This window comes from Adiantum capillus-veneris, chromosome 13, assembly GCF_014529385.1.
Source record: "Adiantum capillus-veneris isolate H3 chromosome 13, ASM1452938v2, whole genome shotgun sequence".
NCBI lineage: Eukaryota > Viridiplantae > Streptophyta > Polypodiopsida > Polypodiales > Pteridaceae > Adiantum > Adiantum capillus-veneris.
Window position 1 is genome coordinate 102,341,779 of NC_140943.1, and position 23,900 is coordinate 102,365,678.

Below are 23,900 nucleotides of genomic sequence, written 5' to 3' on the forward strand. Positions count from 1 at the left end.
CATTTAGTTTCTTCAGCTGCATGTTCTCTATTGCCAGGAAGTTTCTTTGCCTTTCCGCATTCAATCCTCTCATTTCCAAATGTTCGGTGTATCCCAATAGCCCATCCTTGCCATCGCCTGTGAAATGTAAGAGGTTAGTGATATTAGCAAAGGGAGGTGGCACATTTGTTGTAGGTCCTTTGGATAAATAGACCCATCGGTCCACAAATCCAAATGATGTTCCTTGTTTGTCCTTCTAAGTTCTTTCTCCCGTTGAGATAAGAAAGACTCCCTCCTATGTTTCTGCAATGGTGCGTACTCTTGCAATACATCAACATGAAGATGATGTGTGTTCTTTCTTTGGGTAAGTATTAAAGATGAAGGGGCTGAGGATTGTAAGTTCAAATTATTGTTTTCATCAGGAAAAGATGCGTTCTCCATTCCTAGAGTTGATAGAGAAGAAGACGGAGAAATATCTTAGGTTTTGGGAGGGAAGGCCATATTCTCAAGTTTAGAGTTGATAGAGTTCGTGTGGCTTATGTTTCTGGAGGGAAAGCTTGTAAGTTGGTATTTCAAATCATTAGTCATACGGTTAGTTGGATTCTTGACAAGAGAACGAAGGATAATAATGATAAACACGGCGGCTACCTACCAAAGAATGTCATTTTGGCTTTTTTGTTGCGCAGAAAAGTATCACATAAAATGCACAATTTAACCTTTTCATTTTCTCTCTCTAAGCCGACGTGGCACTTCTTACAGGGCCCAAAAGTGAGTCCAAATTTCTCCTAATGGAACCTATCAGTATGTTGAACCGAGTAGTAGGTCAGTTGAGGGTTAGTGAAAAAGGAGAAATTCTGCCCCAATATAGAGAAAATAGTGTAAAGACCCAAAAAATAAGCTTAATTTTCTTAAACTTTCTCCTAGAAAATTCAAGGAAAGGAATTTGTATGCTTGGATAAATGGTTTTTCCTAAAAAGTGGTCCCTACAAACATTCTTGGTGAACACTACCTTGCAAAATGTAATTTCTCTTTGTCGAAAAAAGAACGATGGAGGCTGGCTTAGATCTCTCTCTCTCTCTCTCTCTCTCTCTCTCTCTCTCTCTCTCTCTCTCTCTCTCTCTCTCTCTCTCTCTCTCTCTCTCTCTCTCTCTCTCAGATAAAGAAAAAACTAGTCCATTACTCTAATTCAAGACAAACGTCCCAAATAAGAAGTCTCATGTCTTGGTAGGTATTTAGTATTAACAGAACAGATACCAATCTCTGCTTACACAAAAGGCAAAAAGTAGTTTAATCTTGATAAAAGGTGGTCCTCTAAACAAGAAACATGGTCGATGTTGCTGCGGCTTTGATAGAATCATGTACATGATGATTACATGCATTACCTATTTGTCAAACCAGAAACCTTTTTTGCCAGTAGTCAATTTAGAAGTCAGCAGTACCTTGTCAGTTCGAAAGGGCCACATACTGAAACCTCACCATCAATCCTATTGCTCACACAAAGACACCTCATACAGTACCCGATCAGCACAATTAAGACGAGGGCTAGCTGCATACCTCACAAATATCGGATCAACGCAATTATGACAAGGACTAGTATCACGATCAAGATGAGGCACATCACTGAACACCCACTCCTTGCCTTCTTCCCCAGTACGCCTACCAGCTCTTCCTTTACAGCCAAGGCAATGTGTTTTGTGCTTGTCACATCTCTTGAAGATTCAAAAGTTCATCATCCTTATCCCGCATGATCTGTCGTTGACGCCCAACAATTCCAGAGTTATCTAGGCCTGTTTTTCTATTGTTCTCTTTAGGCCTGACCCAATAAATTACTCATGTTAGAAGCTTGGGAGGAATTTACGATGTTTGACATCTGATTCATCCTGGAACGAACACTCAAAACCATGTCTTGTCGTTTGCTCAAGTCCTTTTCATTCAAAGATTTGGTGAGGGAAGGATTGCTCAGGAGGGACTGAAGGCTATCAAGGAGGGTACCAAGCATGGTGATCTTCCGTCTGGTGGCAAAAACAATGTGGGAATTGTCAGTAGCATGGGCCCCCACTGCACACCGAGGGACTATAAAGTTGCGCTCTGCAATGCAGGATGCTATATCCTCTGCAAGCCGAACTGCATCTTCAAACTCTCGCATCCATGAATCATTTTGTGCAATCGTATATTCCTACAACGGCGTGCAAAGGAAGAGCAATGCGGATCTCTGCAAATTGGTACTAATTAGTTCATGCGGGAACAAACTAGGGTGGAGGCACTTTCAAAACGCGCACACATACCCCACAGAGAGGATGAATGGATTTCAACATCTGTAAACTCAACTACTTCCATGCAAAATGATGGTCTCACTACCATTGGCAAAGTCATCCCAAGCAGCTGCAACTGCCGAGGCTTTGTGCGCAGGTTTACCATTCATGAGATTTACTTGGTTTGATAACATGTCAAAGGCTTCCTGCATGAGATGATGCAAGGCGTTCTGAGCTTCCTGTCGTACCGACAAGCCTTCATCACTTCACCTCATCAAGGCCCCCATGCCCAGGTCACTCCCTCAAAGCTGCGTTAAAACTCCAATGTTCTTAGGACACCACAATATTCTCTCTCTCTCTCTCTCTCTCTCTCTCTCTCTCTCTCTCTCTCTCTCTCTCTCTCTCTCTCTCTCTCTCTCTCTCTCTCTCTCTCTCTCTCTCTCTCTCTCTCTCTCTCTCTCTCTCTCTCTTTTAAAAAAGAAACTCTCTGAAATAGCGTGCGCCGACACATGCTGTTTCAGAGAGTTTCTTTTTTAAAATTGAGAGAGAGAGAGAGAGAGAGAGTGAGAGAGAGGAGTTGCCTATCTTGTGCACTTGCTGATCATCTCTAGACCAGCAATGGCGAGCTCTGTGGCTTCTTTGGCAGTTGTTGCTCCCTTGTGCGCCCCGACAAAGAGCCTTTCCAAGAGATTCTCTGGCCTCAGGCCCACTACCCTCGGTGCTCCCAAGAGCGCCAACCCGCTTGCCATCTCCAACGGCAGTCGAGTGAGCGCCATGCTTGTGTGGAAGCTTTATGACAACAAGAAGTTCAAGACTTTGTCCTATTTTCCACCATTGACGAGCAAGCAGATTGCAAAGCAGGTGGACTTTATGGTGCAGAATGGCTGGACCCCCTGCATTGAGTTCGACAAAATCGAGAGCGCAAGTGTGTACCGAGAGCATTTCCATGGCAGCGGCTACTACAATGGGTGATATTGAGTGATGTGGAGGCTACCCATGTTTGACTACCAAGATGCCTCCGCGGTACTTCGTGAAATTGGGGAGTGCACCAAGGAGTACCCGCCTTCATCCGCATGCTGGGCTTCGACGCCAAGAGGCAGGTGCAGGTCTCCGGCTTCCTTGTCCAGAAGCCCTCTGTCTAAAAATCAATGATTTATCCTTGGAGATGCATTCGCAACCCTTTTTTCTCTCAAGGAGACCTTGTGAGCATACACTTTTGTAATGATGAGGTACATCACCAAATTTTAATTCATCTCTTTTAAGAGCCTTGCTGTGCGGAGTGCTCTACCCTATTTCTGTATTTGTCACCGTGCCGCCAATCATTCTAACCATGTAGACATTTCTGGAAAGAGAGAGAGAGAGAGAGAGAGAGAGAGAGAGAGAGATCTAAGCCAATCTCCATCGCTGCCTCTGCCAGTCCCCACTAGCAACTATGGACTCTCGACTCCCAGGAATGACTGCTTTCCCTTCCCTGGCTTGCTTAGTCCAGCATGTTCTTGATTCTTCACGTTTGTTGGTAATGACAATGGCGATGTTGCTGCTACTCCATTTGTCACCTGTTGTGCTGCCTCCCAACACTTTACATTCAAGTACTACCCTCCCTTTGGCCCCACCTCCTGAACCTGCCGCTTTCTCATCTCAATGTTGTGCCTTGATCCATGCGAGTAAGGGTCTTTTGTGCCGTATCCTCATTTGTGTTAAGGTGTACTAGTGTATCCACCTGTCCTTCAGAGAGAGAGATAGAGAGACCTATAGAACATGGAGGGCTACTCTATCAAACAGCCCATGGAGATGGTGTTGGCAGCCCAATACATTCTAGTAGGTAAAAGTTGTCGACCTCCAGCACACGACCCTGGAGCAGCTCTCTTGCTTTTTCTTACCCGTGTTGATGTTGTTGCCATTTGGCAATGCAAACTGTGCTCATGAGGCCATCAATATTGGACCTGCACGTAATTAACAATCGTGACTAAGACTCTGAGCCCATGGGTGGTCAACTTCAACTTCTTCAAGATATCTTTTATGCCTTCAACCTGGGCATCACCCTGTTGTCTACACCTCGATTGGCCGGTGTCAATGATGGGCTCTTGCTAAGGGCCATTAATTGATTCGGTTACTTGGTGGACATGGCCACGTTGGCTCGTCTCGAGCTACAGTTACAATGGCTACAGCATGCCATGCTCCACCTTTTCCATGACTCCCTTTTCTTTTGGGCCGGAGAGAATGGGCGTACCCCATTTCCTAGTGGGGGCACATGGCCCATGGTGTGCTCATCATGAGGTTCTTCTTCTTCTTGTTGAGGCCAGCTATGATATTTTCCATGTGCAAATGATTATGTGCGGAATTCTTCTATGGCGGACGTGAATCAGTATAGTGCATGATGCGTTAGGGAATTCTGACAACTTGGGACCCCTGGTCCAATGTGATTTTCTTAGAGAAGCAGTTGCAGCGGGAGTAAAAGGTGGATATGCAGCTAGACGGTGACAAAGAGAATGGCAATAAGGAGTTCACAATGATTTTGGTCAGCCACATGTCTACATGGTTGGAGAGGTATGCATGCAACATGTTGTTCAAGGATATGCCCGCATAAAAATTTAAGGGTTTGTCGGTGCCGCTCATGCACATGTGTCCACACCCAGCTTTGTGCGAGGTAGTTGTGACCCACCTTAAGAGGCAGACGTTGGACGTCTTTCTACTAGGCACAATGAGACAGTAAGCAAAAGGCAGTTTCAATGGGAGGGAGAGAGAGAGAGAGAGAGAGAGAGAGAGGCTATCCTTTCCCTTCCAGACCTTCTTCCTTCGCTTTCCTCTTCGTTGCTATTTCCTTCCATGTCGAATGGCAATGACTACACCCCATTAAAAGGAGAGAGAAGGAGAGACAGAGAGAGAGAGAGAGAGAGAGAGAGAGAGAGAAAGAGAGATGCCTATCCATTCTCGCGTAGCATAGGTATAAAGGTCCATGGGATGGACTGAGGAGGAGGGTGTCAATCTCATCGTGGGCAGCCTCAGATCAAAGTTGACGTTTGGTATCTCTAAACTCTCTTGAAGAAAATTGAGAGAATCGTAGATACAGACCCACTTCTTGTTGGCATGTGGTAGTTTTGAGAGACGCATCTCTATGTTATTAGAGTTAAAGTTAGAAGTTGCTGAAAAATCCTTTCAGCATAAGGGCATCGCACATTGGGTAAGTAATCTGGATCGATGCATGATGGACAAGTCAGTAGACTAGGAGTCCCAAGCAGTCTACGAACTTTGAGCAGTGCTCATATAAACATGGAGAATTTAAGAGAATGTTTTTCCACTAAATTTCTCTAAAATTTATAGGAATTTTGAAGATAAATCTCAAAATTTATAGATGGAAATATACTAAACCTAGGTTTCTTTTGTTTATCAACATGATTGGGTGAAAGAGAACTTGCATGTCGAGAAGTTGTCCTAAGAAAAGTGCTCATAACTTTATCCACCTTGCATACTCTTTTATCAAAGCACTCATTATAAACCCCCACCATTACCACCTCCCTTCACACCTGTGACCTAATTTGTCACCACCATCCTTGGAAACACCACTAACTTTCCCACCCCCTCGATGGTATGGTTCATATGATGGTTTGACCCAGCCTTTAATATATACCATGATGTGGAGTTCTCAAAAGAAAGACCTCATTTCAATAATAAAATTAATTTCAAGTACCCACAGTTTTCTCTATAGTAACTTAAAAATGCATATTATGGTATCATATATCAACCCATAATAACTTGAGGTAGAGTGAGAGAGGAGAAGAAGAATAAGTGAAGAGCTCCCAAAATCTCCTTATTCATGAGATTTGTTCGAGTAACAACCTTACCTTTTTAGTGTAAAGCTCATGGTTTAACCCTTCGACTGGGGGTTGAAATTGGGGAATAGTTTTTCATCGCCCTTTTTATGGAAGCAATGGAACTATGACATATTGTAACCATGGTATGCATACACCAATGTGTCATATGTGATCCTTAATGTATAATAAACACCCAAATTGTTAACAAGCTCTATGAGGCCTTGCATGTAAGGAGGTAGGAATATGAGATTTATATCCAACAAGGATCGATGGCGGTAGCAAATTGCAATGAGCTTCCAATATTTGAGGGCAACAATTTCCAAGGAGAGGAATATCAACATGCCATTTTGATGGTTCCAAGTGTTCTAGCCCATCAAAGGCAACACTCTACTTAAACCTTGTTCAAAGGGTTTTGTTGGTCAAACATTTGTGGTTGATTTACCATTAAAAATAGGTGCAATCTTGAAATAATTTTTTGTTGTTGTGCTTGAAGTCACCTAAGAAATCATGTTTGGTTTTCTTTTTTGTATATGTGCCTTGCCCTATCTCGCTCGTTTTAGGGATTCCTTGAAAAATCTCGCTCGAGCTTCGAGATTCCTCTACACTCCACACTTTACCATATGATTGATCTTGTGCCTTGCCACGTAATGACTCCAAAAATTCATTCTTTATTTCCGTGAAAGCAAGTGAATTAATTTGAGGCATCCAACTTAGTGCATTCGCTACTACATTATATCGCCCCTTGCAATGTCGTAGCTTACATAATCTTGAAGGATCTCTGTCCATCTAGCTTTACGACCCTTCAGGTGTGTTTTAGTAGTAGTCCATTTAATACTCTCATGGTCAAAAACTACTTCAAACTCGGCACCATATAAATAGTGTCGCCACTTTCATAAAGCCTGAATTATGGCATAGAGCTCTCTCTCATAGACTGAATAATTCTGTTGAACTCTATCTAACGTTTTACTTTCAAAGGCTATATGTCTTCACTCTTGGAGAAGTACCGCACCAATTGCTTTATCACTAGCATCAATCTCTACCACAAACGGCTTAAGTGGATCAACGATTGCTAGGATGGGAGCAGTGGCTATAGCTACCTTGAGCTATTCAAAATTCCGTTGTTGGGCTTCTTCCCAAGAAAAGGTCTTACCTTTTGCTTTAAGTTGACCCGTCATAGGAACAACAATTTTTGCATAATCACGGATATATTAGCGATAAAATCCAGCCATGCCTAAGAAGATTTGAAGTTCCTCAACCGTGTTGGGATGTGGCCATTGAAGAATGGCAGCGACCTTGTTAGTGTCCGTTTTGATGCCAGAATAAGAGATCCCATGACCAAGGTAATGTATCTATGTTTTAAGAAATCGCACTTAATTTGCTTAGCATACAGAGCATGAGCTCGTAGCTATTCAAACACTAATCGTAAGTGTTCTATGTGTTCATCTTTAGTCTTACTATAAATGAGAAAGTCATCAAGAAAAACCACAACAATTTTCCAAGATAGGGACATAAGACACTATCCATGAGTGTCATAAATGTAGTTGAAGCATTGGTTAGACCAAAAGGCATAACCAAAAATTCAAAATGCCCGAACCGTGTTCTAAAGGCAGTTTTAGAGATATCTTTCAAAAGGATATGCACCTGGTGGTAACTTGAATGAAGATCTATCTTTGTATAGTATCTTGCCCCATGAATTTGATCAAAAAACTCATCCGGTCGAGGCAAAGGATACTTGTTCTTGATGGTTATGGCGTTTAATCCACGATAGTCTATGCACATGTGCATAGTACCATCTTTCTTTTTTACCAATAGGATTGCATGGTGATGCCCAAGGCAAAGTGCTAGGTCTAATGAAACCACGAGCAAGGTAGTCAGCTAACTGACTCTCAACCTCCTTGGCTTCACTAGCACTCATACGATAAGGTGGTTTACTCACAAGTTTAGTGTCCAACAAGACATCTATGCCATGTTGCACATCACTTGCAGGGGGTAAACCCGGTGGTGAATCACTTGAAAATGCATCACTATACTCCAGAGTCAACTTTGGCCGTGCAAAAGGAGAAAGTAAACTAGAGTTATGCTGGATGGAGAATCTTGTAATTCCTGTAACTTTTTTTTTACAATAGTTGCACGTTGCTCAATAGAATTAAAATTGAGAGCACTTTGCTCTTGAAAATTGTTAATACTTTTCTTATCATTAAAGTTCATTGCACTTTGCATACCATAACTAAAATTCACAGCACTTTGCTCTTGAGAATTCACAAAACTTAGAGACAAGCAGTAACACAAAAAGACTTCATCTTTTAAATCTGCTTTCTGTAAAATAGAAAGCTCGGTTGTACATATAAGAGGTGCAGATGGTATATTTTTCTCACCAAGCAAAGGCACATGTTTACCATTGGCCATAAAGGATAGGGCCTTGTGTTCATAACTAGTGTGCAATGTGTGTCCTAAACCATGCAGCCACTCCCGTTCTAAAACTACATCATCACGGTCCATGTTCATAACTTGAAAGTCAAGGGTCATCGTCTGATCTTGAACAATAAGTTCAACCCCTCAAACTACTGTGTCCCATACTTCTTTATCATTTACAGACATCTGTTCTACCACATACTTGTGGGAGCAGGGAATCTATTGAGAGCGGATTTTTTGAGATGGGGCTCAACTCAAGGCTCCCACCAGACAACCACTCCGTGAGACCCTACACACGCATATTTCTTAGGGGCACCACCCTCTTTTATGGAGAAAGAAGGAAACCAAAACAAACCATATACAACACACACACACACACACACCTTCCTTATGTGCTTCAACACAAAATGCCCTTCAACCATTCAACACACACTCCTTAAGCAATCCCTTTGAACACTGCACAAACTCACATGCAAAGATTGACCTTCGCCATATTAGTGCTCATATACTTCTAAGAAAAGCAAGCACAAAACCTCAAAACTCAAAACACCATAATGCACAAATACTTGACAACTCCTTTTCTTTCCCAAAAGAAGAGACTACTTACACACATAAGGCGGTGTCAGGAGTTTTTTGGAGCAAGGGATTGCGCATATGTACATACCCATGCATGGTGCATCAAATAAAGGATTGCCCATTTTCCTTACCCAGGTGGTTATGTGGGGCCCACATGTGTACAGGTAGGACAGGGTGTACATAGTGCATCGATTTTCACTATCACCAGTACCACTGTGTTTTTTCTACAATAAGGAGGAGTTGGTAGCGCGTAAAAATTCTCGAGGAAGCTATCCGCGGGCCGACGACGTGAGGTCAACAGGTGCGTCAGATGGCATCTAGTGGCGTCAGGAGGGCGAACGAGGTCAATATTTGCACGCGGATGAGGACGGACACAACGTGGGTGTTTGCTTGTGAGAATTATGCAGAAAGGTCATCATGAGGACCTTTTTTTGGGGCCACTTCACGTGGTAGCGAGATGCATTATTGGAAAAAAGCTGAGTGCCAGGTGTGCGAATGATGCAAAAAGGTGACAACTATGCACTGCGAGGTCAATTTTTGGCCTGTTCGGGGTCCGTTTGAGGTCATCTAAAAGGCCAAGGGTGCCCAACTAATAAATCTAAGTGTGGGAACGGAAAAAATAGAGAGAAGACCAGAAAAAACGTCGAGAGAAGAGGAGGAACAGCCGCAGGTGTGTTTTTTGGGTTTTTGGAGCCTGTTTTGGCCGTAAACTGCTCATCCGATGTCGGATTTGAGCACTTTGACATTGTAGACTGGGGTTTTGGGCCGTTCCGGACGTGATGGCGCTGTCCATTTTGCCAAATTCCTCACTCTTTTTCTGCTGTTTTTCTGTGTAATCTTCTCCGGTGAGTGAAGCTTCTCCTCCAATTTGTGATTGTATCTGGTATCTTTTACCCATATTGTGTGAGCTGTTTGCCCCATTGGTGTTGGCCCAAGCTCATTTGTATCTAAACATCAAAAATTCTCCTCTTTTGAGCTGAGTTTTTTGGGTGTGTGTGTGTGTGTGTGTGTTTGTGTGGAGTGGGCAAGTGGATAGTCTCTCTCCTCTCACTCCATAGGTGTGTTCCCTGTCTCGGCCAGGTGTGTTGTGTAAGCCGAGTGGTGCCCCATAGTGTGTGTGTGTGTATCTTTCCAAGAGTGTGTGTCGGGTCGTTATAGAGGCAGTGTGTGTGTTTTCATCCCGCTCACATTCTTTTGGTGCCCCCACTAAGGATCTTCTTCGAGTACCTTCTGCTTCGAGCTTCGAGCTTCGAGCTTCGGGATTATAGGTTGCAGGTTGCAGATTACAAGTTACAGGTTACAGGTTACAGGTTACAGGTTACAGGGACAGGTACAGGTGATTCACACAGGTACAGGTAGCTGGAGTACAGTGATATACTAGTAGTGATGTCACTTGCAGTTGTTGTGGGTATGCATCACTTGGCGCCTATTTGAGCGCATTGTCTGCTGGATTGTACGTTACTTGTGGAAACTGCCATTGTACGCATTTGTGGAGCCATACGTGGTTGTATTTTTGCAGTCCCAACCATTTCTGAGACTTGGTCTGGAAGATAGTCATTTATGAGACTTGACTATACGCGATTTGCATTAGCCTTCGTGTGAGGGTCGATAGCGTGAGGTTTTTATTGAGCTGGGGGATTCTCAAATGTAGAGATCCTTTCGGTGATACAGGTAGCTGGAGCACCCTTTTTGTGACCTCGCCATAGGCTATGTACTAGTGAGTCCTATTTGATGCTCGGGTTCTATTGTTGGCAGTTTATGCATACAGATACAATCTATATTTTGGGTTCCTACTGCTCTACTTTTGGGGAAACTCTGTCGAAATTTTCCCAAGTTATGATGGCTGGTTTTTTGGTATTTTGAGCCATTTATGCTGTTATGCTGCTGAAATTTTGGCAAAATCAGAGGTTGAGTCAGGTGTGCCTTCTTGGGAGCTTCATGGTTGGCTTTAATGGATGATCAAAATGGCCCTCAGTTCACTCCTTTTCATTTAACTCAAAGAATTCATATTAATGTTTATGTGTCCAGGAAGATCTTTTTCCAGCAGCGCATAGTCTTTATGTTTGGGCCAAGAAGATTGAGAGAGATCCTAGAATGTCCTTTGCCTATTGTAATTCCGATGATCAACTATGAAAACTCATTTGATGTGCATGTGTTTGTTCTCATCTAAAGCTGAGCTCCATTGAAGTTTCTGGGGATTGGGTAGTGAAAAGTTTTGGGTTTTTGCACGTGTGTTTGAAGGGGTCCTCTAGCCATGGCTTTCTCTTATCCGGAGTTTCATGGAAGAAGTGATGAAGATGTGGAGGACTTTCTGGAAAAGATGGAGGTTGCCTGCATTAGCAACCAGATTCATGAACCGGCGCAAATCTTACGTCTTCTCCAAATTTGTTTGAAGAGTGATGCACGAGTTTGGTCTAAAGCATTTGAAGAGGAGTTGCGTGTGGCTGATCCACCTGTAAGGTTGAGTTGGGACAATCTACGAGCAGGGTTGGAAGTGGAGTTTGTAAAGATAGAAGATCCTGACAAAGTGTGGCAAGAAGTACAAGGTTTGGTGCAGAAGGAAGGTGAGCCAGTAGATGCGTACATACGTAAGTTTTCATTGGCATGGGAGCGAATGTGCAAGGCTTTAGCACCACAGGTACCCCCTCCTGACATGATGAAGAAGGACAGGTTCTTAGCTGGTCTTTGGGAGAATATACGTTGGAGAGTGGAGCTAAAGAAGCCTAGGACATATGAGGATGCACTAGAGGTAGCAAGGAACAAAGAGTGGAAGCTGAGGAAAATGAGCCAGTTAGGGGTGGAGTCTTTGCCAATGAGGTCTGAATTTCAGCCTATAGAGTCTTTACAAGGGCGCATGTCAGGGGTTCATCATGAACCAGTGGTTCCTGTTACTACTCAGGTTATGCAAACAGTGGTCACTACAGCAGTGCAAGATGATGGGCTAAGGCAAGACATGAGGCAAATGGTAGATTTGATGAAAAATCTCAACCTAAACATGCTAGGTAAGGTGGGAAATAATCGAGGTTGAGGGAGGTATGCAAATCATCCAGGAGGTGAAGAAAGACCTAGGAATGGTGTTGGACAAAGCAATGGTATGTTTTGGAGGCAGACGCCCACCTGTTACAATTGTGGAGAGTTGGGTCACATCAGCCCGCAATGTGATAAGCCACCAAGGATGGGGGGAGACATGTATCCATTGCCAAGACATGTGCTATCTAGGTCAAATGATTATGGCATCGAAATTAAGGGAGACGAAGGAACCAGTGGACTGACCCAGGAGGAAAAGGGAAAGACAAAAGTGCTAAGTGTAGTCACCTTGGAGAAGGCATCAAAGCTAGAGGATACATTAGTGATGTCTATTGGGAAGAGGACCATAGAGGATAAGGAAGGAAGAAGTGCCCCAGGTCCTAGTAAGAAGAAAGGAAAGAGCCATGAAGGCGAGGATGTCAAGGCCAAGAGGAAAAGGAGAGCTCGTCGAAAGTTTCATGTTTCAGATTTTCCACTAGGGGATGGGCAATTAAGCTATGACTTGAAGGAGGATCTGACGAGCAGGAAGGCAGATGTTACTTTTGGGCAGCTTATAGAGATGGTACCTAAGCTAAAGCGACAGTGGAAGAGGATGGTTAGCCCAATGGAGAAAGAGCCAGAGAGAGGTTCAGTGAAGGTGTTGGCAATGGACGAGCTACCAGACATTTGTCCAATAGTAGATGTGCGGCATAAAGGAAAAATTTGGGACAAGGTTATGTGGATGGCGGAGCCCAAATATGCGTCATAACACACTCATGCGTTGAGAAGATGGGTCTCACAGTGGCTGGGGTGTCAGGTTTTCGGATCAGATTGGCAAACCATCAAAAAGTAAAATGCTTAGGTGTTGTAAAGAGCTTAGACGTGGAGGCATATGATGCAAAGGCAGTGGTTGATTTTCATGTGATGCCAGCAGGGTTGGGAGCATATCCTATTATACTGGGCAGACCCTGGTTACGTGCAGTGGGAGCTGTTCAAGATTGGCGACATGGTACGATTAGCCTCTATGGAAAGACAGGTACCAAGAAGCTTTATAATATGGACACAAGGAAACGATTAGAGGAGCTTTATGAAGATGAGGATGAGTCTAGTGATGAAGACTCTTCCACGGTGACAGATGAGGACAGTGATAGCACTACCAGCAGTGATGAGGATGCTGATGTTGCATTTCTTTTGATGGACAAAGAAATCCAGGAGATTGGTTTAGTTGCATTTGCGAATGAGGTTGAAGATGAAAGTGAAGGGCCTTATGAAGTGATTGAAGGGCTGATGCAAACCAAGGTTGAGTTGTCAAAGAAGCAGGAATTAATGACGCAAATGATTAGTAGAGACCTCTCAGCTATGGAGAAGGATATATATTTGCACATGCTGGCTAGTTTTCCTGATTTGTTCATTACTTCATATGAAGAGATCAGAGGGTTCAAGGGTGAAGAGATGCATATAGAGCTGAAAAAAGGTGCTAAGCCAGTGCGGCAAAGGCTAAGACGGATGGGTCAAGAGCAAATGGAAGCCTTGCGGGTAGAGGTGGACAAGTTATTGAAGGCAGGGTTCATAGTTCCAGTGGAGACCACAGAATGGGTGAGTCCAGTTGTAGTCAGTCCAAAGAAGGATGGGAAGTGGAGAATTTGTGTGGATTTTAAACCCTTAAACGCAGCCACTAAAAAGAACCCATATCCTCTTCCATTCATTGATCAGATCTTGGATTCAGTGGCAGGTTATGAGAGGTACAGTGTGTGTGATGGTTTCTCAGGCTATTTTCAATTGAAGATTGCTCTTAAAGACCGCACAAAGACAACTTTTATTACGCCATGGGGCTGCTATTGCTACACAGTATTGCCATTTGGGTTGTCAAATGGACCTTCCTTCTATCAAGAGAGAGCAAATTGGGTGTTGGAACCATTCATTGGTAGTTGTGTTAAAGCTTTTATGGATGACTTCTGTGTCTATAGCAGTAGGGTTGATCACCATGAGAAGCTGCAGATGGTATTGGCTCGATATGATGAATGTGGAGGACAACTAAATCCAAAGAAATGTCATCTAGCACAGCCAAGGGTGAAGTTATTGGGCCACATGGTGTCAGAAAATGGCATTGAGGCTGATCCAAACAAGGTTAAGTCTATTATTCTTCTTCCATCACCTATGAGTACGAAGCAATTGGCAACCTTTATACACAAAGTGAAGTACATGGCACGGTTTATTCCATTGTCTTCGCAGCTTCTTTATCCATTACAGCAAGTGGCAAAGCATGATCCATTGCAATGGGATGACAAGTGTGAAGAAGTGTTTCAAGAGGTGAAAGAGGTGTTAGGGGGGTTGTCAGCCATGCACGCTCCTGATTGGGAGAAAGTTTTTTATGTAAATCCATCAGTAGGGGATGATGCCATTGGAGCCATGCTATTGCAAAAGGGGAAGGGCATCCATTATATGAGGCCAGTGTATTGTGCAAGCCAAGTGAAGTTGGTAGCGGAGAGAAAGTTATCGGAAGTAGAGCTAGTGATGGCCAGTGTAATATTTGCTTGTCGACGATTTCGTCATTACTTGCTACCAAGGCCTTTTGTTTTCTTGACGAGTTATGCTTTTTTTCCACAGTTAATTAATGGTATTAACATGTCAAATGTGGTGAAGAAATGGGTAATTGAGCTGCAAGAGTTTGAGTTCTCTTTTCTAGTGGAAGATAGTACAAGGGCTACCCTAGCTGATTTGTTGACCTACAAGGAGAATCCCCTTATTGTTAAGGAAGAGGTGGTGAGAAAGGTAGTTGAAGAAGTGCCACAGATCAGCAATGCACATGTGTTGTTCTTTGATGGTTCATACAGAAAGAGCCATGATGCAGCTTCAGGGGGTATAGCACTTTATGATCCAGAGGGGAAGCTAGTATGCAAGAGAGGGTTCAAATTGGATGCGCATAGTAACAATGAGGCTGAATATGCTACATTGGAAGCCGGATTACACATTTGTTTGAAGCATGGGGTTCGAAGGTTGAGCATAAAAGGTGATGCCTTGTTAGTGGTGAAGCAAGTGCTGGGTGTGTGGAAGAGCAAGAACACCTCATTGAAGGAAATGTGCTTCAGAATTAAAGGCCTGTTAAAAAAGTTTGAAGCATGGAGCATTAGACACATTGAACGTGCTCTAAATGGAGAGGCACATGAAGCAGCTCAAAGCATGATTGGGGAGCTATTTGTGTTGAGGAGAACTTTACCTCTTTATCATGGCCGGGAAAGTTTGGCTCAAGAAGAGGAGTTTTTGCTAACAGGAATCATTCCAAAGGAGATTTAGAAGTCTAAGAAGTATGGCTTTGTGCGTAGAGCATACAGGTACAAATTGATTGGTGATGTCTTATACATGAAAGGGGCTGATCTCGTGTTGAGACGTGTACCTTGGCGGGAGGAGCTTTACAGAGTGTTGGAAGAGAATCATGAAGGCGCATGTGGTGGCCATTTTGCTCTAAAGATCACCTTGCATAAGATTTTGCAAGAGGGGTATGTATGGCCTAGTTTGCACAAGGATGTTCACCATTGGTGTAGGTCTTGCAATAGGTGTCAAGCATTTGGGAAGAGAGTGTTGAAGCCAGAGCTACGAAAAACCATTATGGCATTTGATGTGTTTGAAAAGTGGGGGATTGATGCAATAGGCCCGTTACCTATCAGAAGCAGGGGCAAAAGCTATATCTTGACGGCAGTGGACTATCTCTCTAGATGGGCAGAGGCTATAGCAGTAAAACAAATCACTGCAAAGGATGTGGCAAAATTTGTGTATGATGAAATATGTTGCAAGTTTGGGGTGCCATTAGAGCTACTTTCAGATAAGGGGCCAGGAGTTAGAGCTAAACTGCTAGACTTCTTATGCACAAAGATGAATATTAGGCACCAGCATACCACTCCTTATTACCCACAGTGTAATGGCTTAAATGAAAGATTCAATGGTGAGTTGGTACAGATTCTTTCGAAAGTGACAGAGCACCAAGGAAAGAATTGGGATTTGGAATTGCCTAGTGCATTATGGGCTTACCGTACTTCGGTGAAGACAGGTACAGGGTATACTCCATTTCATTTGGTGTATGGAAAGGAAGCACTATTGCCTGTGGAGGTAGAGTTGCCTGCGGTCAAGATGTTAGAGAAGTTTCTTGGGTCACCTAGTGATGCATTCAAAGAGAGGCTCTTGCAGTTACAAGAGGTCCAGTTGGATAGGATGAGCGCATTGGAGCATTATGGGCAAATGCAGGATAAGGCTTTGGCAAAGATAAATGAAAAGGTCAAAAGTAAGGGTATCAAGAAACATGACTTGGTTTTGCGCTACAACAGTAAGCTGGACAACACCTTCCAAAAGAAGTTTCAAATTAAGTGGGAAGGCCCTTTCAAGGTAGTGGAGTGTTTTCCAAATGGCACATATCAGCTGGCTAACCTGGATGGTGTTCTACATAAGTCAAGGGTAAATGGGTTGCGTCTTAAATGGTATCATGCTAGATTGATGATGGTGGAGCAAGATGAGCTGTCTGTGGATCAAGGAGTGTTGGTGAGGGATGAGGAGACCTGTGATGCGGCGAGTCTCATATCTCTCTTTGCTGCTGCTGATCATGAATGATCTAGCAGGCTAGGGGATGAACAAATTATGTCAGGAGTTTTTTGGAGCAAGGGATTGCGCATATGTACATACACATGCATGGTGCATCAAATAAAGGATTGCCCATTTTCCTTACCCAGGTGGTTATGTGGGGCCCACATGTGTACAGGTAGGACAGGGTGTACATAGTGCATCGATTTTCACTATTACCAGTACCACTGTGTTTTTTCTACAATAAGGAGGAGTTGGTAGCGCGTAAAACTTCTCGAGGAAGCTATCCACGGGCCGACGACGTGAGGTCAACAGGTGCGTCAGATGGCATCTAGTGGCGTCAGGAGGGCGAACGAGGTCAATATTTGCACGCGGATGAGGACGGACACAACGTGGGTGTTTGCTTGTGAGAATTATGCAGAAAGGTCATCATGAGGACCTTTTTTTGGGGCCACTTCACGTGGTGGCGAGATGCATTATTGGAAAAAAGCTGAGTGCCAAGTGTGCGAATGATGCAAAAAGGTGACAACTATGCACTGCGATGTCAGTTTTTGGCCTGTTCGGGGTCTGTTTGAGGTCATCTAAAAGGCCAAGGGTGCCCAACTAATAAATCTAAGTGTGGGAACGGAAAAAACAGAGAGAAGACCAGAAAAAACGTCGAGAGAAGAGGAGGAACAGCCGCAGGTGTGTTTTTTGGGTTTTTGGAGCCTGTTTTGGCCGTAAACTGCTCATCCGATGTCGGATTTGAGCACTTTGACATTGTAGACTGGGGTTTTGGGCCGTTCCGGACGCGATGGCGCTGTCCATTTTGCCAAATTTCTCACTCTTTTTCTGCTATTTTTCTGTGTAATCTTCTCCGGTGAGTGAAGCTTCTTCTCCAATTTGTGATTGTATCTGGTATCTTTTACCCATATTGTGTGAGCTGTTTGCCCCATTGGTGTTGGCCCAAGCTCATTTGTATCTAAACATCAGAAATTCTCCTCTTTTGAGCTGAGTTTTTTGGGTGTGTGTGTGTGTGTGTGTGTGTGTCTGTGTGGAGTGGGCAAGTGGATAGTCTCTCTCCTCTCACTCCATAGGTGTGTTCCCTGTCTCGGCCAGGTGTGTTGTGTAAGCCGAGTGGTGCCCCATAGTGTGTGTGTGTGTGTGTGTGTGTGTGTGTGTGTATCTTTCCAAGAGTGTGTGTCGGGTCGTTATAGAGGCAGTGTGTGTGTTTTCATCCCGCTCACAGCGGCATGCATAGAGAGCTCTTCTGCATCTATGCAGCCCCAAGACTTACTTACACACAACATAAGGAGAGAAGCCAAGCAAATAGACACCATGGTGCACAAAAAACTTTCTCAACAAACAAGCAACCCAATGAGCACAAAATATGAGAAGTTGCCAAGATAGGCTTACCAATTTTACATGCGTTTAGAGCAAAAGTGTGACGACGACACCCCAATTGCAACAATTTGTTGATCAAACCATGAGATAGATCATTGAACTTAATATCCTTGCTCTCATACACAATCTACAATCCTTATTTAGGGATGAGTATGATAAGAGAAATGTTTGCAAGAGAATGGTAGCAATAGCATATTGATGCTCTCTCTATGGTGCCGCTTATGATAGCGAGCTTAGGAAATGGATAGGGAGACGATGAGGAGAGAGAGATTACGGCTTCCCTAACCTTAGAGGAGCTTATTTGTAGCAATGGAGTAGGTGTGTGTGTTTTTGTGCTTGCCAAAGGGCCTTTTTATAGTTGTACAAGACCTTGGGTTAGGTTAAACTTGACTAGGGTAGGTAATTAACCATAGTTAGGTTCCCTTTTGACCATTCCTTCAATTATGCAAATAAGGGACTTATTTTTTCATTAAAAATAGCCTTTTAGGTCGTGGAGGCTCCATAAGGGTTGATAATGTATGTGGGCCCCACCAGGATGTCCCTCCAGTGGCTCCTGCAAAGTGTCCCCACCCTGTTTGTTGTGTCTCTAGAAGCATCTTGAGCCGACCCCTCCACATGCAAGTGGTTTTTAACTCCCCATTGGTATTTTAGAATTTTGAAGAAGTCAAGAAAACTTTTCATCTTTGTGGTTTACCTGATTGTAACTTTGACCTGCAGTAACAGTGTCCACAACACCTTGTTTTCACCATAACTTTCAGCCTGTAACTCAGAATTGGGTGTTGTAAAAGGCAAAGTTGACCTTCTCAAAGTGTTTAAGCTGATTTTGGAGTATTCTTCAAGTATACCCACGAGCTAAGGCGTTCAAGATGCATCCAAAACACCTTTTGAACCAAGTCTCCTTGTAGGGGGCCCTTTAGCATGCATCCAAGGTGTAGCATGCTTTTTCAAAAGAGAAATCACCTTAAACAAATAAGGTAGGCTCCAATAAAGTTTGATTTATTGGGTATATACATTATATTTAGATTTGTTGACCAACACAAGTAAATGATCCAAGACTTGGGTCACATGGTGGTGGGGAAGGGAAGGCCTACAAGGTTAACCCTACCCTTGAGAGAAGATGGGTAAGATAAGTGCCCATAAATTATTTATTTACAAATTATGGGATGTAGATAGATTTTTAAATTAGTAAAGGTAATTAGTTAAAAGAATATGCAGTAAAAAAACTAGGAGAGTAGAATTAAGTTTACTATTTACATTTAGCATGAAGAGAGAAATATGATGTAAATGCATAAAGATCTAATAAGGGTAAGGTGTTTGTATGGAAAAAGGCTATTACGGAAAGAGAGAATGAACACTAGGTTAAAACTTTGATAAAAAATATATAAATTTGAGTAGAAATGTAGTGCAAATGCAAGGTTACCATTTAACGCTACTCACTATGTAAGCTTCAATTTCTTGACTAGCTTATAATTCAGGAAGTTATGAGTTACACCATCATCCACTAAAATACGAACACGTTGTGCGTTACTAGTGCCATGTATGCATCAACTCATAGGGGGCAAAGGTGGGCTGCCACATTGAAGCAGGCACATAAACTTGTGCTTTTCTTCCATATGAAGAACCTCCACAGCACAATATTTAGGAGATGAATGTAATGTGAGGTGTTGCACCGTGTGCATGGACTTTTTTTTTGCCTTCCAAAAGAGGACAATCCTTCTTGTTATGTTGGTCCGAAAGACATCTGAAACACAAATTCTGTTTCTTTGCACGCTCAAAATTAGTAGTTCTGAGAGACCCACGTGAAGTATCTCGTGAGTGCTTAGGCTTCTTAGCCTCTTATGGAGAGTGGAGAGGTAGAGAGTCTCTTATTCCTCTTGGAACATGTGGGAGATCTACATTTCCCTTCCTCTTTTGTTCATCATCATATCTTTGGGCATGAACGATGGGTTCTTCCAAAGTTTTTGGATGTTGGGTCTTGACATGAAGATGATAGTCTTTGTCAAGACGCCTATTAAAATCGCGTATCTTTTGGAATTCATCTAGACCTTTTAGTTTTAATATAATTTTTTGATACTTGGAAAGGTAGTGAGTGAGAGAGAGGCCAGACATGCCGCATGCATCCCATGCTAACCAATTTTATCCTCTTCATTGGAGTCCAAAAACTCTCTGGACAAAGAAGCTTGAAACGCAACCCAATGCAGCCCAAGACAGAGGACGAGCATCTATTGGAAATGTCATCCACCACTTATAGGCCTTGCCTTTAAGAGATAAACTTGTTTCCACAGCTGTCTTTATATCCGGGGTGTGTCTCAACCTATAAATATCACTCCACTTGTGTAAGAACGTATTGACCACACCCTTGTTGCGATCACGCTCTTCACCGTGAAGCTCAGGAATGGTGATATTGCTTAAGATATTCTTAAGCAATGCATTGCTAACTTTTGCATCTTCTAAAGCACTTGTCTCTTTAACTCCTTGAGTCGTGCAAGCTTGGGTTCCTTGAACCTTGTCACCTGGGGCTCCTTGAGCGGTCTATGAATTCATAAATTTCACAAGTAGCTCAGTGAGATTGGTAACATTTGTATTTAGTGTAGAGAGGTTGCGTTCAAGTACGCTTTGGTGATTTTCCAAAGTTTTGAAAGCAGCCATATCTATAAGGCCATGATCTCCTAGATCATCTCCATCAGGCATATTAATATCGGTAGCACCCGTGGTGTCCGAATTTTGATGTACGTACTCAAAATCAAAAGTGCGTGTAGGTGGAATATTCTCACTGACCATGGAAAGCACACGCTAATATAGAGAGAGAGAAAAAACGTCAACTTGTACCTTGTAAAGCTTGAAGTCTTTGTGTTGTTTATGCTTGGCAATTTTTGAGTTGTATGTGAACATCGCCTTGCAAAAATTGTAGCGCTTCACGTCTCGTTCATCTTGTAAGAACACCTTTGTTGATTTTTCACAAAAACTCGTCGTTTTTATGAAGGCTTTTGTTCACTTTGAAGCTTCCTCCTTGAGGAAAAAGAGAATTTTTTGAGAAAACCTTGCCTTTCTCTAAGAAGCGAAAAGGAAGGATGAAACTACTTTCTTGAAGTTTGTAGCTTTCCTTGTCAACACAAGTATGCTATCTTTCCTTGTTATACACAACAAGGCTCAATAACTTGGATGGTAGAGTGTTGGCCTCTTACCCTCATGGGATGGGTTCATCCCTCCTTCATGCAAGGGTTTAGAGGGCCTTCCTACGCACGCAACCAACGGAGGGTCGGTGTCGTAGAGTTGCCAGTCGAGTTTTCCTTGGTCGCCCGCCTCCCGCTTTTCCCCTTTCCCAAGAATAGCTCGAACGGCTATGGTCGCTGTCCGGTGACTGTCATCGCGTGGTGCGTATAGAACTCTGTGCATGTCTTCTTTTTGTTGTGCTACGAAAGTGCCTACAGATCGTGGGAGAGAGCATGCGCGTCGCATGCACATGCAATCCGCTTTTCCCCTTTCCCAAGAATAGCTCGGATACCAGTGAAAGGACGAGAGTAACATGTGTGCTAGTCTCCAAGGGCATAGGTGGGCGGCTGCGATCGCTATTCGCTGACTGTCATCGTGTGGTGCGCACAGAACTTTGTGCATGTCTTCTTTTTGCTACGTTGTGGGAGCGCCTACAAATCATGGGAGAGAACATGTGCGTAACATGCACATGCAACCTGCTTTTTCCCTTTTCCAATAATAGCTCGAATACCAGTGAAAGGACGAGGGTAACGCGTGTGCTAGTCTCCACCCAATCGTACTATGTTATAGCCTCCCCCTAACGTACACACTGTCTGGCCGTGTCGATGGCCTTACCCATAGGACCCATGTCCTTACATTAGCATTTATTGTTCAAAGCCAATAAGAATGGGAGGTGATATGTTCCCACTTCCCCAATAGATTCCTAACAGGGCTAATGATTATGCATTGGATATACGGGGAGATCAAGGTACTCAACATGAAAATCAAGCCTCAATTTTTGGTGGTCATGTGGGTATTGTACAGGTTGAAAAGAAAGAAGCAGATATGTTGTCGATAGGCAAAAGAGAGAGGGAGGGCTATGCCACTCCAAGCCCCAACATAAAGAAAGGGAAAGAGAAAGAGGGTGAAGATGCAAAAGCCAAGAGGAAGAGAAAACCTTGTAGACAGTTTGAAGTAGCAGATTTACCTTTGGAAGAAGGCCAAACAACTTACAGTTTAAAGGACGACCTGATTAGGAGAAAAGTAGATTGTACTTTTCGACAATTGATGAATATGGTGCCCAAACTTAAAGGGCAGTGGAAGTCATTAGTGAATCCAGAGAAAGAGCCAAAGCATGGACAAGTTAGAGTGTTGGTTGTGGGAGAGTTACCCAATATTTTTCATGTGAACGCTTGGCACAAAGGTGTGGGCATGGGAGAGGCCTACATTGATAGAGGTGCTCAAGTTTGTGTGATCACACAATCATGTGTCGAGAGACTGGGTCTCATTACGTGTGAAAGCTCTGAGTTTTACATGCTACTAGCAAACCATGCCAAAGTGAAGTGTTTCGGACTAATTAAGAATCTGGAAGTTGAAGTCTTTAATGTGAAGGTTATAGTAAACTTTCATGTTATGCCAGTTGGCCAGGGAGCCTTTCCTTCCATTTTGGGATGACCTTGGTTGAGAGTTGTTGGTGCTGTGCAAGATTGGGGCAAGGGCACAATCTCTATGTATGGTAGGAAGGGTGAAAAGAGGGTGTTTGATATGACTACCAAGCAACCTTTGGCACTAGAAGATGTGAGTGAGAATGATGAATCCGAAGCTCCAATGAAGACATTTCTGAAGATTCAGAAAGTAGCTATGCTTCCAATTCCAGTGATGAGGATGAAGTGTCATTCTTGTTATTGGATTAGGAAAAGAGGAAAGTGGCTGAAATATCGCAAGTGTCAGGGAATATAAATGCCTCAAACCGTTTAGAGCAACTTAAGGAGTTGATGTAGCCTAAACAGGAATTGCAAGTGAAGAAAGGATTGATTCAAAATATGTTGAGTACCGATTTGAATCAAGGAGAAAGAAGGGAGTACTTAACAATGTTGGACAGATTTCTAAAACTTTTCATCACTTCATAGCAAGAAATAAGGCGTTTTGTTGGAGATCCTGTGAAGATCAAGCTAGTTGAAGGGGCAAAGCCAATACGACAGAAATTAAGAAGGATGGGTAAGGAGCAAATGAATGCTTTAAAGGAAGAAGTGGATAAAATTTTGGATGCGGGGCTCATTGTGCCAGTGGGGATAATGTTGAATGGGTGAGACCTATAGTGGTCACTCCAAAGAAAGATGGGTGCTGGAGAGTTTGTGTTGATTACAAGCCATTAAATGCAGTGACCAAGAAAGGTCCTTACCCTTTGCCTTTCATTGATCAACTTTTAGATGCAGTGGCTGCCTTTGAAAGATACAGTGTCTGTGATGGTTATTCAGGATATTTTCAGCTTATCCTTGCTCCTAAAGACCGGAAAAATACTACTTTTATCACGCTATGGGTTGTTTCTGCTTTTTTTTCCTTCCTTTTGGGTTGACAAACGGCCTTGGAGCTTTTGAAAGAAAAGTGGATTGGGTCCTTACCCCGTTCCTTGGGAATTTTATCAAAAGATTCATAGATGATTTCTGTGTATACAGTTCGAGGAAAGAGCATGTTCAAAAGCTTGAAATGACTTTTGCAAGGTATGATTAATGCAAGGGTCTGTTGAACCCTAAGAAATGTCATTTGACGTAGCCACGGGTGAAGCTTCTTAGACATGTGATTTCAGAAAATGGGATTAAAGCAAATCCAGAGAAAGTGGAGGCTTTGTTGTTGCTATCATCTCCATAAGATACCAGACAATTAGCCACTTTCATACAGAAGGTTAAATATCTATCTCGTTTCATACCTTTGGCATCAC

General features: G+C 43.1%; 1 pseudogene; it reads left to right on the forward strand.

Annotated features, from left to right (window-relative positions):
• Positions 1–2,849: 2,849 nt before the first annotated feature.
• Positions 2,850–3,373, forward strand: LOC147444543 (ribulose bisphosphate carboxylase small subunit, chloroplastic pseudogene; annotated as a pseudogene).
• The last annotated feature ends 20,527 nt before the right edge of the window (positions 3,374–23,900 follow it).